This window comes from Dendrobates tinctorius, unplaced genomic scaffold (genome assembly GCF_039654945.1).
Source record: "Dendrobates tinctorius isolate UK_male_01 unplaced genomic scaffold, ASM3965494v1 ptg000357l, whole genome shotgun sequence".
Taxonomy (NCBI): Eukaryota; Metazoa; Chordata; class Amphibia; order Anura; family Dendrobatidae; genus Dendrobates; species Dendrobates tinctorius.
In genome coordinates this window covers 1,306,325-1,321,393 of record NW_027362023.1, presented here as the reverse complement: position 1 = coordinate 1,321,393, position 15,069 = coordinate 1,306,325, and the positions used below count along the sequence as shown (strand labels likewise).

The 15,069-nt window shown below is 52.6% G+C and overlaps 1 protein-coding gene across 5 annotated transcripts in view; it reads left to right on the top strand.

Moving 5' to 3' along the window:
• Window positions 1-467: 467 nt before the first annotated feature.
• The window catches only part of SLC38A3 (solute carrier family 38 member 3), an 80,502-nt gene continuing 65,900 nt past the window's right edge, over window positions 468-15,069 (top strand). The window contains exons 1-2 of one of the 5 annotated variants that reach the window (XM_073562559.1): window positions 468-663; window positions 11,157-11,343. The gene's annotated coding sequence lies outside the window, so the exon portion shown is untranslated. Of the gene's footprint in view, window positions 706-11,156; window positions 11,344-14,585; window positions 14,822-15,069 lie in introns of those variants that run through there. The other 4 variants (XM_073562560.1, XM_073562562.1, XM_073562564.1 and 1 more) reach the window with 4 other exon arrangements.

Below are 15,069 nucleotides of genomic sequence, written 5' to 3'. Positions count from 1 at the left end.
TAGCTCCGCCCCCGAGCCGGCTCTCTGCCCGGCGTGCCCGCCCCTTCCTTGTAGCGCCGCCTCCTAGCGCACAGCGGCGCCTGCGATCGGCGCACCCTATCTTTAGCATAGGGTGCGCAGATCGTGCGCAGGTCGTGCGCTAATTGCGCTTTGACCTGCGCTGCGCACTTTTGACGGTGCGCTGTGCGCGCCAAAATCCGAAAAGTTTGATTTTGGCGCGCACGGCGCACCGTCAAAAGTGCGCAGCGCAGGTCAAAGCGCAACTAGCGCACGGCCTGCGCACCCTATGCTAAAGATAGGGTGCGCCGATCGCAGGCGCCGCTGTGCGCTAGGAGGCGGCGCTACAAGGAAGGGGCGGGCACGCCGGGCAGAGAGCCGGCTCGGGGGCGGAGCTACCCCCGGCTGTGCGTGCGCTTAAAAAGCGCGAATGTGAAACCAGCCTTAGTGAGATCTGAGGAGTTCTGAGTGAGTCTCAGGTGTGTCAGGGCCAGAGTGAGTTGATGCTTGTTGCTGTGCAGAGCTGAGCCAATAAGCCTGGCACCGACAGTGTACACAGTGATGCAAGTCATTCACGGTAACTGGTCTCAGATGTGGACAGTCTTGTGCCCGGAGGTGGATGTCCTGCGCTCAAAAGAGGACTGGAGTGTAACGATTGCAAAACAGGTGGATATGGTGACCGGTTGCGATCCTGGACTGTGTACGGCTGTGAGTAGAGACTGTGATACAAGTAGTGCAGAACACCCAAGGGAACTAGTCAGAGGACTGGCGTGTGTAGTGCCTGCAATCTAAAGGATGCCGTGTACTATGGAGTGCTATGAACTGGTGTGAACTGAATACTGAAAATATGCACTGAAGTTGTATGCAATTGTGTGAATTTGGACTTTGCCTCTTCACTGCATACGGTGCTACTGCTGCCTTACAGTGTGCAGTCACATTAACATTTACTTTTATTATCAGTCTGCATTACAGTCACAGCTACGCCTGTGACTGCCATTCACTCCTATGGTCTTCATACACCTCCGTGCATATCCTGGGGAGAACATACAGCGACCCCGACCTGTGACATTGGTCACTGCTTCCTCATTGCAATCCCAGCTACGCCTGTGGCTTCAATGCATCCTTATAGCCTCAATATGCCTATGTGCGTATCCTGGGAGAACATACAGCGCCCCCCAGCTGTAACTGGGGTCACTGCCTCACAACACCCACATTTACATAGGCCTGCACACACGTCTAACCATCTTAATGGTTTACATAGGACTGCACACATGACTTTTCAACCTTACTGTTTACTTATTATTATTATTATTATTATAGCGCCATTTATTCCAAGACGCTTTACATGTGAGGAGGGGTGTACATAATACATACAAGTACCGTAATCTTAAACGATACAAGTCACACAGGAGGACTGCTGGCTCTCATGAGTCACACAGGAGGACTGCTGGCTCTCATGAGTCACACAGGACTGCTGGCTCTCATGAGTCACACAGGAGGACTGCTGGCTCTCATGAGTTACACAGGACTGCTGGCTCTCATGAGTCACACAGGAGGACTGCTGGCTCTCATGAGTCACACAGGAGGACTGCTGGCTCTCATGAGTTACACAGGACTGCTGGCTCTCATGAGTCACACAGGAGGACTGCTGGCTCTCATGAGTTACACAGGACTGCTGGCTCTCATGAGTCACACAGGAGGACTGCTGGCTCTCATGAGTTACACAGGACTGCTGGCTCTCATGAGTCACACAGGAGGACTGCTGGCTCTCATGAGTTACACAGGACTGCTGGCTCGGGTGCCTCGTTGCTCTGTAATCTCAGGATTACGGGGTCCGTAAGAGGCTTTCTTTAATGAAGGTTTCACAGAAGTGGATTATTTCGGATGCTCAGAGTGTTTCGCTTCAGAGTTGTGGTTTCTTTAACCCCTTCCCTCCACATGCAGCTGATGTGGAGGTGACACTGACACACTGTGACGGACCATTGCTAGCCAGCTCTGCAGCCCAGTGTGCAGGTATACAGTGCACTCGCAGGACAAGGCGGCCTTCATCCACACGACTCCACCATTTCCAGGATCTCTGCCTGCTGACAGTGAATGGGACCATCCCTCCTAATCCTGCCGACTTCTTCTGATACACTGTAACAGGCCTGCAGCTGTGCTAGCAGGACAAGGTCAGGCAGGGTTTCAGCAGGAATGTTTGCATTTACTCACAGCAACCAGAGATCTTAAAAATGGGGAAAAAGGGTAAAAACACAGAGCCGATCAGAGAGTGGCATCATACGGCTTCATTTACAGGACTCCCATCATGCGGCCATCCGGGGGGTCGTCTGGTTCATTCCTGATCAGTCTCAATGAAGGAGCCATTAATTATCGTCATAGTGTTTATTGGTCAACATCGTAACCTCCTGAGCCCGGAGATGTCCTGTGACTATGGTTTTGGCAACACCAGGGACGCGGCAATGAGCGGTGCCAAGGACAGAGGGTGCGGTGGGTCACTGGGTGTATGGTGCTGTACCCTGTCCTAGGAGCGGTGGTCCCTGGGTGTACGGTGCCATACCCTGTCCTAGGAGCGGTGGACGCTGGGTGTATGGTGCCGTCCCGTCCTAGGAGCGGTGGTCGCTGGGTGTACGGTGCCGTACCCTGTCCTAGGACCGGTGGTCGCTGGGTGTACGGTGTCGTACCCTGTCCTAGGAGCGGTGGACGCTGGGTGTACGGTGCCGTCCCCTGTCCTAGGAGCGGTGGTCGCTGGGTGTACGGTGTCGTACCGTCCTAGGTGCGGTGGTCGCTGGGTGTACGGTGCCGTACCCTGTCCTAGGGGCGGTGGTCGCTGGGTGTACGGTGCCGTACCCTGTCCTAGGGGCGGTGGTCGCTGGGTGTACGGTGCCGTACCCTGTCCTAGGGGCGGTGGTCGCTGGGTGTACGGTGCCGTACCCTGTCCTAGGGGCGGTGGTCGCTGGGTGTACGGTGCCGTACCCTGTCCTAGGGGCGGTGGTCGCTGGGTGTACGGTGCCGTACCCTGTCCTAGGTGCGGTGGTCGCTGGGTGTACGGTGCCGTACCCTGTCCTAGGAGCGGTGGTCGCTGGGTGTACGGTGCCGTACCCTGTCCTAGGGGCGGTGGTCGCTGGGTGTACGGTGTCGTACCCTGTCCTAGGTGCGGTGGTCGCTGGGTGTACGGTGCCGTACCCTGTCCTAGGGGCGGTGGTCGCTGGGTGTACGGTGCCGTACCCTGTCCTAGGGGCGGTGGTCGCTGGGTGTACGGTGCCGTACCCTGTCCTAGGGGCGGTGGTCGCTGGGTGTACGGTGCCGTACCCTGTCCTAGGGGCGGTGGTCGCTGGGTGTACGGTGCCGTACCCTGTCCTAGGGGCTGTGGTCGCTGGGTGTACGGTGCCGTACCCTGTCCTAGGGGCGGTGGTCGCTGGGTGTACGGTGCCGTACCCTGTCCTAGGGGCGGTGGTCGCTGGGTGTACGGTGCCGTACCCTGTCCTAGGGGCGGTGGTCGCTGGGTGTACGGTGCCGTACCCTGTCCTAGGGGCGGTGGTCGCTGGGTGTACGGTGCCGTACCCTGTCCTAGGGGCGGTGGTCGCTGGGTGTACGGTGCCGTACCCTGTCCTAGGAGCGGTGGTCGCTGGGTGTACGGTGCCGTACCCTGTCCTAGGGGCGGTGGTCGCTGGGTGTACGGTGCCGTACCCTGTCCTAGGGGCGGTGGTCGCTGGGTGTACGGTGCCGTACCCTGTCCTAGGGGCGGTGGTCGCTGGGTGTACGGTGCCGTACCCTGTCCTAGGGGCGGTGGTCGCTGGGTGTACGGTGCCGTACCCTGTCCTAGGGGCGGTGGTCGCTGGGTGTATGGTGCCGTACCCTGCATTATTTTCCAATGCCAATAGCCCTGGTGTTCGTCAGTCCCACAGACACAGATGGCTGTCCTGATTGGTGAGTGGTTTCTGGTTTTCTCTAATTCATCCAATTATAACAAACCATCAGCTGTGAGCAGCATTTGCTCCTTATAGCCTGTTTGCACATGTTGGGAGTCATAGTCTTGCACGCTGGTCTGTCAGGCATGGCCTTTTACATGGTTCTCTGACCACTAGGTGGCGCCAGCGTATTCCAATGTGTGAGATGAAGGAGAATCTGAAGGGATTCATTGCTCCTGACAGAACCTGCAGAAAATGAATGAGAGCAGACAGACCCCCGCAGCCCCCGCTCCGGCACAGCGCATTATAATGGATGAATTCATCCCGCTTCCCTGCTGCAAATATAAAATGCATCTGAAAAAGCCGAGAGATTCCCACAGCCGAATACAATCACTAAGAGACACGCGTAATCAGTCCAGGATTAGAGGCCACTAGGAGGGGTCAGCGAGGAGACCCCAAGAGCTCCCAACCCACGGCTCTCCATCTCTTACACCACGACAACAGAAAGGGGCCCCTGTGCAAGGACTGTATATGGGCCCCTTATGGTCCAAGAATGTCTGTGAGAGCAGCTGATTGGAGTGGACCTCATTAACTCCTGAGCGCCTGGACAGGTCGCCCCAATGTTATATCCAACCTGACAACTTTTATAATGCTCTTACAGCAATAGTCTGAGGAACGCTACTGTAGGGGCTTCTCTCTGAATACAGAGATGCATAAGATCCTGTCTGCAGCCACTATTAGGGGGAGCTCCCTGTATACAGAGATACATGATAAGATCTTGTCTGCAGACACCACTAGGGGGAGCTCCCTGTATGCAGAGATACAGGATAAGATCCTGTCTGCAGTCATCACTAGGGGGAGCTCCCTGTATACAGAGAAACATGATAAGATTCTGTCTGCAGCCACCACTAGAGGGAGCTCCCTGTATACAGAGATACATGATAAGATCCTGTCTGCAGTCACCACTAGGGGGAGCTCCCTGTATACAGAGATACATGATAAGATCCTGTCTGCAGTCACCACTAGGGGAGCTCCCTGTATACAGGCATACGTGATAAGATCATGTCTGCAGCCACCACTAGGGGGAGCTCCCTGTACACAGAGATACATAATAAGATCCTGTCTGCAGCCACCACTAGAGGGAGCTCCCTGTATTCAGAGATACATGATAAGATCCTGTCTGCAGTCACCACTAGAGGGAGCTCCCTGTATACAGGCATACGTGATAAGATCCTGTCTGCAGCCACCACTAGGGGGAGCTCCCTGTATACAGAGATACATAAGATCCTGTCTGCAGTCACCACTAGGGGGAGCTCCCTGTATACAGAGATACATGATAAGATCCTGTCTGCAGTCACCACTAGAGGGAGCTCCCTGTATACAGGCATACGTGATAAGATCCTGTCTGCAGCCACCACTAGGGGGAGCTCCCTGTATACAGAGATACATAAGATCCTGTCTGCAGTCACCACTAGGGGGAGCTCCCTGTATACAGAGATACATGATAGGATCCTGTCTGCAGCCACCACTAGGGAGAGCTCCCTGTATACAGAGATAGATAATAATGTTCTGTCTGCAGACACCACTAGGGGGAGCTCCCTGTATACAGAGATACATGATAAGATCCTGTCTGCAGTCACCTCTAGGGGGAGCTCCCTGTATACAGAGATACATGATAAGATCCTGTCTGCAGTCACCACTAGGGGGAGCTCCCTGTATACAGAGATACATGATAAGATCCTGTCTGCAGTCACCACTAGGGGGAGCTCCCTGTATACAGAGATACATGATAAGATCCTGTCTGCAGTCACCACTAGGGGGAGCTCCCTGTATACAGAGATACATGATAAGATCCTGTCTGCAGTCACCACTAGGGGGAGTTCCCTGTATACAAAGATACATGATAAGATCCTGTCTGCAGCCACCACTAGGGGGAGCTCCCTGTATACAGAGATACATGATAGGATCCTGTCTGCAGTCACCACTAGGGGGAGCTCCCTGTAAACAGAGATACTTGATAAGATCCTGTCTGCAGCCACCACTAGGGGGAGCTCCCTGTATACAGAGATACATGATAGGATCCTGTCTGCAGTCACCACTAGGGGGAGCTCCCTGTATACATAGATACATAAGATCCTGTCTGCAGTCACCACTAGGGGGAGCTCCCTGTATACAGAGATACATGATAAGATCCTGTCTGCAGTCACCACTAGGGGGAGCTCCCTGTATACAGAGATACATAAGATCTTGTCTGCAGACACCACTAGGGGGAGCTCCCTGTATGCAGAGATACAGGATAAGATACTGTCTGCAGTCATCACTAGGGGGAGCTCCCTGTATACAGAGAAACATAAGATTCTGTCTGCAGCCACCACTAGAGGGAGCTCCCTGTATACAGAGATACATGATAAGATCCTGTCTGCAGTCACCACTAGGGGGAGCTCCCTGTATACAGAGATACATGATAAGATCCTGTCTGCAGTCACCACTAGGGGAGCTCCCTGTATACAGGCATACGTGATAAGATCCTGTCTGCAGCCACCACTAGAGGGAGCTCCCTGTATACAGAGATACATGATAAGATCCTGTCTGCAGTCACTAGAGGGAGCTCCCTGTATACAGGCATACGTGATAAGATCCTGTCTGCAGCCACCACTAGGGGGAGCTCCCTGTATACAGAGATACATAAGATCCTGTCTGCAGTCACCACTAGGGGGAGCTCCCTGTATACAGAGATACATGATAGGATCCTGTCTGCAGTCACCACTAGGGGGAGCTCCCTGTATACATAGATACATAAGATCCTGTCTGCAGTCACCACTAGGGGGAGCTCCCTGTATACAGAGATACATGATAAGATCCTGTCTGCAGTCACCACTAGGGGGAGCTCCCTGTATACAGAGATACATGATAAGATCCTGTCTGCAGTCACCACTAGGGGAGCTCCCTGTATACAGGCATACGTGATAAGATCCTGACTGCAGCCACCACTAGGGGGAGCTCCCCGTATACAGAGATATAAGATCCTATCTGCAGTCACCACTAGAGGGAGCTCCCTGTATACAGGCATACGTGATAAGATCTTGTCTGCAGACACCACTAGGGGGAGCTCCCTGTATGCAGAGATACAGGATAAGATCCTGTCTGCAGTCATCACTAGGAGGAGCTCCCTGTATACAGGCATACATGATAAGATCCTGTCTGCAGTCACCACTAGAGGGAGCTCCCTGTATACAGGCATACGTGATAAGATCCTGTCTGCAGCCACCACTAGGGGGAGCTCCCTGTATACAGAGATACATAAGATCCTGTCTGCAGTCACCACTAGGGGGAGCTCCCTGTATACAGAGATACATGATAGGATCCTGTCTGCAGTCACCACTAGGGGGAGCTCCCTGTATACATAGATACATAAGATCCTGTCTGCAGTCACCACTAGGGGGAGCTCCCTGTATACAGAGATACATGATAAGATCCTGTCTGCAGTCACTACTAGGGGGAGCTCCCTGTATACAGAGATACATGATAAGATCCTGTCTGCAGTCACCACTAGGGGAGCTCCCTGTATACAGGCATACGTGATAAGATCCTGACTGCAGCCACCACTAGGGGGAGCTCCCCGTATACAGAGATATAAGATCCTATCTGCAGTCACCACTAGAGGGAGCTCCCTGTATACAGGCATACGTGATAAGATCCTGACTGCAGCCACCACTAGGGGGAGCTCCCCGTATACAGAGATATAAGATCCTATCTGCAGTCACCACTAGGGGGAGCTCCCTGTATACATAGATACATAAGATCCTGTCTGCAGTCACCACTAGGGGGAGCTCCCTGTATACAGAGATACATGATAAGATCCTGTCTGCAGTCACCAATAGGGGGAGCTCCCTGTATACAGAGATACATGATAAGATCCTGTCTGCAGCCACCTCTATGGGGAGCTCCCCATATACAGAGATACATGATAAGATCCTGTCTGCAGTCACCAATAGGGGGAGCTCCCTGTATACAGAGATACATGATAAGATCCTGTCTGCAGCCACCTCTATGGGGAGCTCCCCATATACAGAGATACATGATAAGATCCTGTCTGCAGTCACCACTAGGGGGAGCTCCCTGTACACAGAAATACATAAGATCCTGTCTGCAGCCACCACTAGAGGGAGCTCCCTGTATACAGAGATACATGATAAGATCCTGTCTGCAGTCATCACTAGGGGGAGCTCCCTGTATACAGAGATACATAAGATCCTGTCTGCAGCCACCACTAGGGGGAGCTCCCTGTACACAGAGATACATAAGATCCTGTCTGCAGTCACCACTAGGGGGAGCTCCCTGTAAACAGAGATACATGATAAGATCCTGTCTGCAGCCACCACTAGGGGGAGCTCCCTGTATACAGAGATACATGATAAGATCCTGTCTGCAGCCACCACTAGGGGGAGCTCCCCGTATACAGAGATACATGATAAGATCCTGTCTGCAGTCACCACTAGGGGGAGTTCCCTGTATACAAAGATACATGATAAGATCCTGTCTGCAGCCACCACTAGGGGGAGCTCCCTGTACACAGAGATACATAATAAGATCCTGTCTGCAGCCACCACTAGAGGGAGCTCCCTGTATACAGAGATACATGATAAGATCCTGTCTGCAGTCATCACTAGGGGGAGCTCCCTGTATACAGAGATACATAAGATCCTGTCTGCAGCCACCACTAGGGGGAGCTCCCTGTACACAGAGATACATAAGATCCTGTCTGCAGCCACCACTAGAGGGAGCTCCCTGTATACAGAGATACATGATAAGATCCTGTCTGCAGTCACCACTAGGGGGAGCTCCCTGTAAACAGAGATACATGCTAAGATCCTGTCTGCAGCCACCACTAGGGGGAGCTCCCTGTACACAGAGATACATGATAAGATCCTGTCTGCAGCCACCACTAGAGGGAGCTCCCTGTACACAGAGATACATAATAAGATCCTGTCTGCAGCCACCACTAGAGGGAGCTCCCTGTATACAGAGATACATGATAAGATCCTGTCTGCAGTCACCACTAGGGGGAGCTCCCTGTATACAGAGATACATGATAAGATCCTGTCTGCAGCCACCACTAGGAGGAGCTCCCTGTATACAGAGATACATGATAAGATCCTGTCTGCAGCCACCACTAGGGGGAGCTCCCTGTATACAGAGATACATGATAAGATCCTGTCTGCAGCCACCACTAGGGGCAGCTCCCTGTATACAGAGATACATGATGAGATCCTGTCTTGTCTGAGGCTTGTTAGGTCCTGATGATCACGTACTTGGTGGCAGATTCCTGACACATCACACGAGATTACACGATGGTCCCGGGGGTTAATACTAAACTTTAACGATCAGGCAGTAAACCGACTGAGAACTGTATCGTGGGATCAGACGTGACAACCAACCTGAATTCTGCAGATTCTCACTATGTTAATGGCAGAAATGATGAGAAAGCAAAACCGGGAGAAAAACATAAAAGACCAGTAATAAAATGAGTATAAGAGAGCACAAAACCTACAAAAAGCTCTAACTTTATTAGTCTTTTCTCTGACAACACCAGAATGATAACTTTACTCACTCACTCCCGGGCCCTGGTGTCTAAGGCCGGGTTCACATTGCGTTTGATCCCCATGTCAAGGGTCCGCCGGGGCTTCCCTCTTAGGCCCTGGAAAATGGGATTCGGGCGTATTCGCTGACGGGGCCATGGACTGCAATGGTGCAGACGGAGTCACTGTGTGCGCTGTCAGACATCATTTTTGGCCTTTTTGAAACGACAGAGCTCAGTTACCCCCGATGGGATCAGTGAAGTAGGGATCAAACGCAATGTGAATGTGGTCGGGGGATTCAGCAACCGCCACCCTCCATGATGGTGCCACATATGTGATACACCGCAATCTCTAGGAGCCATGCAACAGCAAATGTCCTTGTGTAGAAGAGCGCCTCCTGCAGTACAAAGCCTAACACTACACTGAAGACCCTAAGGGATGCTTATCCTCCACCTTCCTTATTTCCCAGGTTGCACCTGTGGCCCCATGATTAGCGCTCAGGGCCCCTACATGACATGTACGTAGCACAATGGCTGCAGATAAGGATGAGGCTCCAGGTTTTGTTTGTGTTCTTTTATCCTCCCATTGATTGTTCTCCATTGTTGGGATTGTATGGGGCTAATCAGCTGATCGGGGCGGTCACCCAGCGAGGTCTCCCGTCACACTAAGCGATATCGCTATGTGTGATACTTACCTCCGACCGGCTCCCCCGCTGGTTATCGCTGATCGCGCGAGATCGTCCAGGGCCGCTTCTCGTCGTCTGCTTCCATACACTATACGGTCTACTATTAACCCTTGTAGTTCTGGCGGTAGTCGTCCTCGGCGGCGTTGTTTCCGCAATTCTATTTTTAGATATACATTGTATCCAGTTTCTTAGTGCTGGGGGTATATAGAGCCACACACACGAGGACGAAACGCCGGTCCCTTCTGGTAGAGGAAGAAAACCCCACACCGGTCACTGAATGAAGCGGAAACTGACAAAAGCCATTTTGACTGTAACTTCTTGAATATCAATAATGAGGATCAGACTTTGCTTCTGGAGCATAAAAGACCAAAGACCCGGCCTGGCCAAAAGGAAGGCGACGTAACTCAATATTTTGTTGCACAACCTTGTGAGACGATCGCTGCTCACAAATCATTTGGGTGACTCTCATATTTTGGCGGCTCCTCGTGCCTCTGGTGTGAAGTCGCCTTCTCTAGACTGCTCCAGTTTTGTCTCCTCAGTCCATCATTTTTATAGACTGTCTATAATTATCTGTCTAATCTCCTGAGACAACTCTCTCCTCAGCTTCCTTTGCTCCATGTTCAGCACACCATGATAACAAACAGCACAGTGACTACTTTTCACCCTGTGAATAGTCACTGACTGACTACAAGTTTGTCGACACCTGTGATGCTAATTACTGGACGCTCCTTAGTAGAACAGGTCACTAGGGTCACATTATTTTCAGTCTTTTCGAAGGAAATCATCATTTGTGTCCAGACCATTTCATTAGATTACTTTTATATTTTTTTTTTTTTTTTTTTTTACTGTTGAGCCAGAATTCACAAGCAAAGTCTGATTCTCATTATTGATATTCAGGAAATTGAAAATGACTACAGTTGAAGTATAAACTTATGGTGACCCCTCTGTATTCGCTCTCACGACGTCTTCTCTTTATTATACGCTTAGATACTGAGTCCCCGACTTCCTAGAGGATGGTCTTCACTTATGGGGATGTTGTCAAGGGGTTTTCTTCACCATGAGGATTCAGGGATCATCCACCACTGTTGACCTCCTGATGAAACCACAGGTGGCAGTGAAACGCGCGTCGAGGTGCGGTTTAGCTGTCCACACATCCATTTTATGATGGCTACAGGTAATAATAGCTGATGCTTTTGATTTTCTGTATTACTATGTATGGTCTACTTGTCTTATCATACACGGTCTGTTAGTGCTTCCTGTGAATTTATTATTTTCTATACGATGCTAATTCTATTTATACATATTATTTATATATGTTTGTTAGCAAGTGTGACCATGCTATGTTGTTTCTGTATCTATGTGGCACAATACAGTTCTAATGGTTTTATGGCTTTGTGTATACCTATTATATTGCGTATAATTAATCTCTTAATATATTTACAATAAAATTGTTATTTTTAATATATTTGGATCACATTGTTCCTTCGTGGTCACTCTAGGTTCATATCACTTATTTTCAAAGGGATCACCCTCTACTTCTTGTGAGGAATTATTTAAGTTTCTTCATCCAACACTGTTGTCTTCTGTGAATGTCCAGGTCTTTTCAGTCCTCTGCTCACCAGGGCACTTTTTTTTGCAGAATGTACCAAATTGTTGATTTGGCAGCTCCTAAAATTTCTACTTTCTCTGATGGATTTCTTTTTTTCAGCCTAATAATAGGCTCTTCCTTTTTCTTTGACTGCATGTTGTGGGTTCACAACAACAGCTTCCAAATGCAAATGCCACACCTGTAATCAGCACCGGACCTTTTACCCACTTAATCGATGCTGTATTAATGAGGGAATAGCCCATGTAGGTCATTAACCATTAATGAGCTTTTGCGATAATTGTCCAATTACTTTTGATCTCTTGAAAAAGAGACAGCTCCATATTAAAGAGTGGTAATTCCTAAACCCTTCCTCCAATTAGGATGTGAATCCCTCCATTTAAAGCTGAGAGTCAGCACTTTATGCCAATATTGATTATAGGACTGGATCCTGTGAACAGTTAAAATGCTAAAACTTGTGTCACCTTTCAAATATTTCTGGAGCTCACAGTATATATATGTATACACATTGTATCCTCGCGCCTTATTTTCTTTATATTGACAGTTTCTGGTCCTGATGACAGAGGGGCAGAGCTGCCAGAAGTGTAAGTGGGGCAGAGGGGCAGGAAGGGCAGAGATGTCGGAGATGCAGAGGGGCTGGAAGGGCAGAGATGTCGGAGATGCAGAGGGGCAGGAAGGGCAGAGATGTCGGAGATGCAGAGGGGCAGGAAGGGCAGAGATGTCGGAGATGCAGAGGGGCAGGAAGGGCAGAGATGTCGGAGATGCAGAGGGGCAGGAAGGGCAGAGATGTCGGAGATGCAGAGGGGCAGGAAGGGCAGAGATGTCGGAGATGCAGAGGGGCTGGAAGGGCAGAGTTGTCGGAGATGCAGAGGGGCAGGAAGGGCAGAGATGTCGGAGATGCAGAGGGGCAGGAAGGGCAGAGATGTCGGAGATGCAGAGGGGCAGGAAGGGCAGAGATGTCGGAGATGCAGAGGGGCAGGAAGGGCAGAGATGTCGGAGATGCAGAGGGGCAGGAAGGGCAGAGTTGTCGGAGATGCAGAGGGGCAGGAAGGGCAGAGATGTCGGAGATGCAGAGGGGCAGGAAGGGCAGAGATGTCGGAGATGCAGAGGGGCTGGAAGGGCAGAGATGTCGGAGATGCAGAGGGGCAGGAAGGGCAGAGATGTCGGAGATGCAGAGGGGCAGGAAGGGCAGAGATGTCGGAGATGCAGAGGGGCAGGAAGGGCAGAGATGTCGGAGATGCAGAGGGGCAGGAAGGGCAGAGATGTCGGAGATGCAGAGGGGCAGGAAGGGCAGAGATGTCGGAGATGCAGAGGGGCTGGAAGGGCAGAGATGTCGGAGATGCAGAGGGGCAGGAAGGGCAGAGATGTCGGAGATGCAGAGGGGCAGGAAGGGCAGAGATGTCGGAGATGCAGAGGGGCAGGAAGGGCAGAGATGTCGGAGATGCAGAGGGGCTGGAAGGGCAGAGATGTCGGAGATGCAGAGGGGCAGGAAGGGCAGAGATGTCGGAGATGCAGAGGGGCAGGAAGGGCAGAGATGTCGGAGATGCAGAGGGGCAGGAAGGGCAGAGATTTCGGAGATGCAGAGGGGCAGGAAGGGCAGAGATGTCGGAGATGCAGAGGGGCAGGAAGGGCAGAGATGTCGGAGATGCAGAGGGGCTGGAAGGGCAGAGATGTCGGAGATGCAGAGGGGCAGGAAGGGCAGAGATGTCGGAGATGCAGAGGGGCAGGAAGGGCAGAGATGTCGGAGATGCAGAGGGGCAGGAAGGGCAGAGATGTCGGAGATGCAGAGGGGCAGGAAGGGCAGAGATGTCGGAGATGCAGAGGGGCTGGAAGGGCAGAGATGTCGGAGATGCAGAGGGGCAGGAAGGGCAGAGATGTCGGAGATGCAGAGGGGCTGGAAGGGCAGAGATGTCGGAGATGCAGAGGGGCTGGAAGGGCAGAGATGTCGGAGATGCAGAGGGGCTGGAAGGGCAGAGATGTCGGAGATGCAGAGGGGCAGGAAGGGCAGAGATGTCGGAGATGCAGAGGGGCAGGAAGGGCAGAGTTGTCGGAGATGCAGAGGGGCAGGAAGGGCAGAGTTGTCGGAGATGCAGAGGGGCAGGAAGGGCAGAGATGTCGGAGATGCAGAGGGGCAGGAAGGGCAGAGATGTCGGAGATGCAGAGGGGCTGGAAGGGCAGAGATGTCGGAGATGCAGAGGGGCAGGAAGGGCAGAGATGTCGGAGATGCAGAGGGGCTGGAAGGGCAGAGATGTCGGAGATGCAGAGGGGCAGGAAGGGCAGAGTTGTCGGAGATGCAGAGGGGCTGGAAGGGCAGAGATGTCGGAGATGCAGAGGGGCAGGAAGGGCAGAGATGTCGGAGATGCAGAGGGGCAGGAAGGGCAGAGATGTCGGAGATGCAGAGGGGCAGGAAGGGCAGAGATGTCGGAGATGCAGAGGGGCAGGAAGGGCAGAGATGTCGGAGATGCAGAGGGGCTGGAAGGGCAGAGATGTCGGAGATGCAGAGGGGCAGGAAGGGCAGAGATGTCGGAGATGCAGAGGGGCAGGAAGGGCAGAGATGTCGGAGATGCAGAGGGGCAGGAAGGGCAGAGATGTCGGAGATGCAGAGGGGCTGGAAGGGCAGAGATGTCGGAGATGCAGAGGGGCAGGAAGGGCAGAGTTGTCGGAGATGCAGAGGGGCTGGAAGGGCAGAGATGTCGGAGATGCAGAGGGGCAGGAAGGGCAGAGATGTTAGGACACAAAGTAACTAATGACCCCTCTCCCCTCCCAGCGGGTGGAGCCAGCAATCATTAACTGTGCGGTCCCCGGACTCTCTGTGCTGGAGCTTTAAATGCTGTCAGTGCCTGTGCCACCCTCGGACCGTGCACACTGTGCTGCTGCCACCCTCGGACCGTGCACACTGTGCTGCTGCCACCCTCGGACCGTGCACACTGTGCTGCTGCCACCCTCGGACCGTGCACACTGTGCTGCTGCCACCCTCGGACCGTGCACACTGTGCTGCTGCCACCCTCGGACCTTGCGCAGCCTCACCGTCTCCAGGACACTACACGTGAGTAGAGCAGGAGCCCGGCGTGGTGACGGGCACGGACAGCTGTACGGGTCGGTGGACTGTGCCGGGTCCGCCGGGGATGTCGCAGCTTTCCCGCTGATCGCTCTCTCTGAGTCGCTGACGATCGGTTTTCACAGTTGGGTGAGATCAATCACAGACAGATCTCTGACGCTCCTGTGCCGTCCTGGTGCTTGGATCTCCCTCCTCCATGTTTGGCTTAGTGGACCCCCACCCCAGAATGTTCCGGG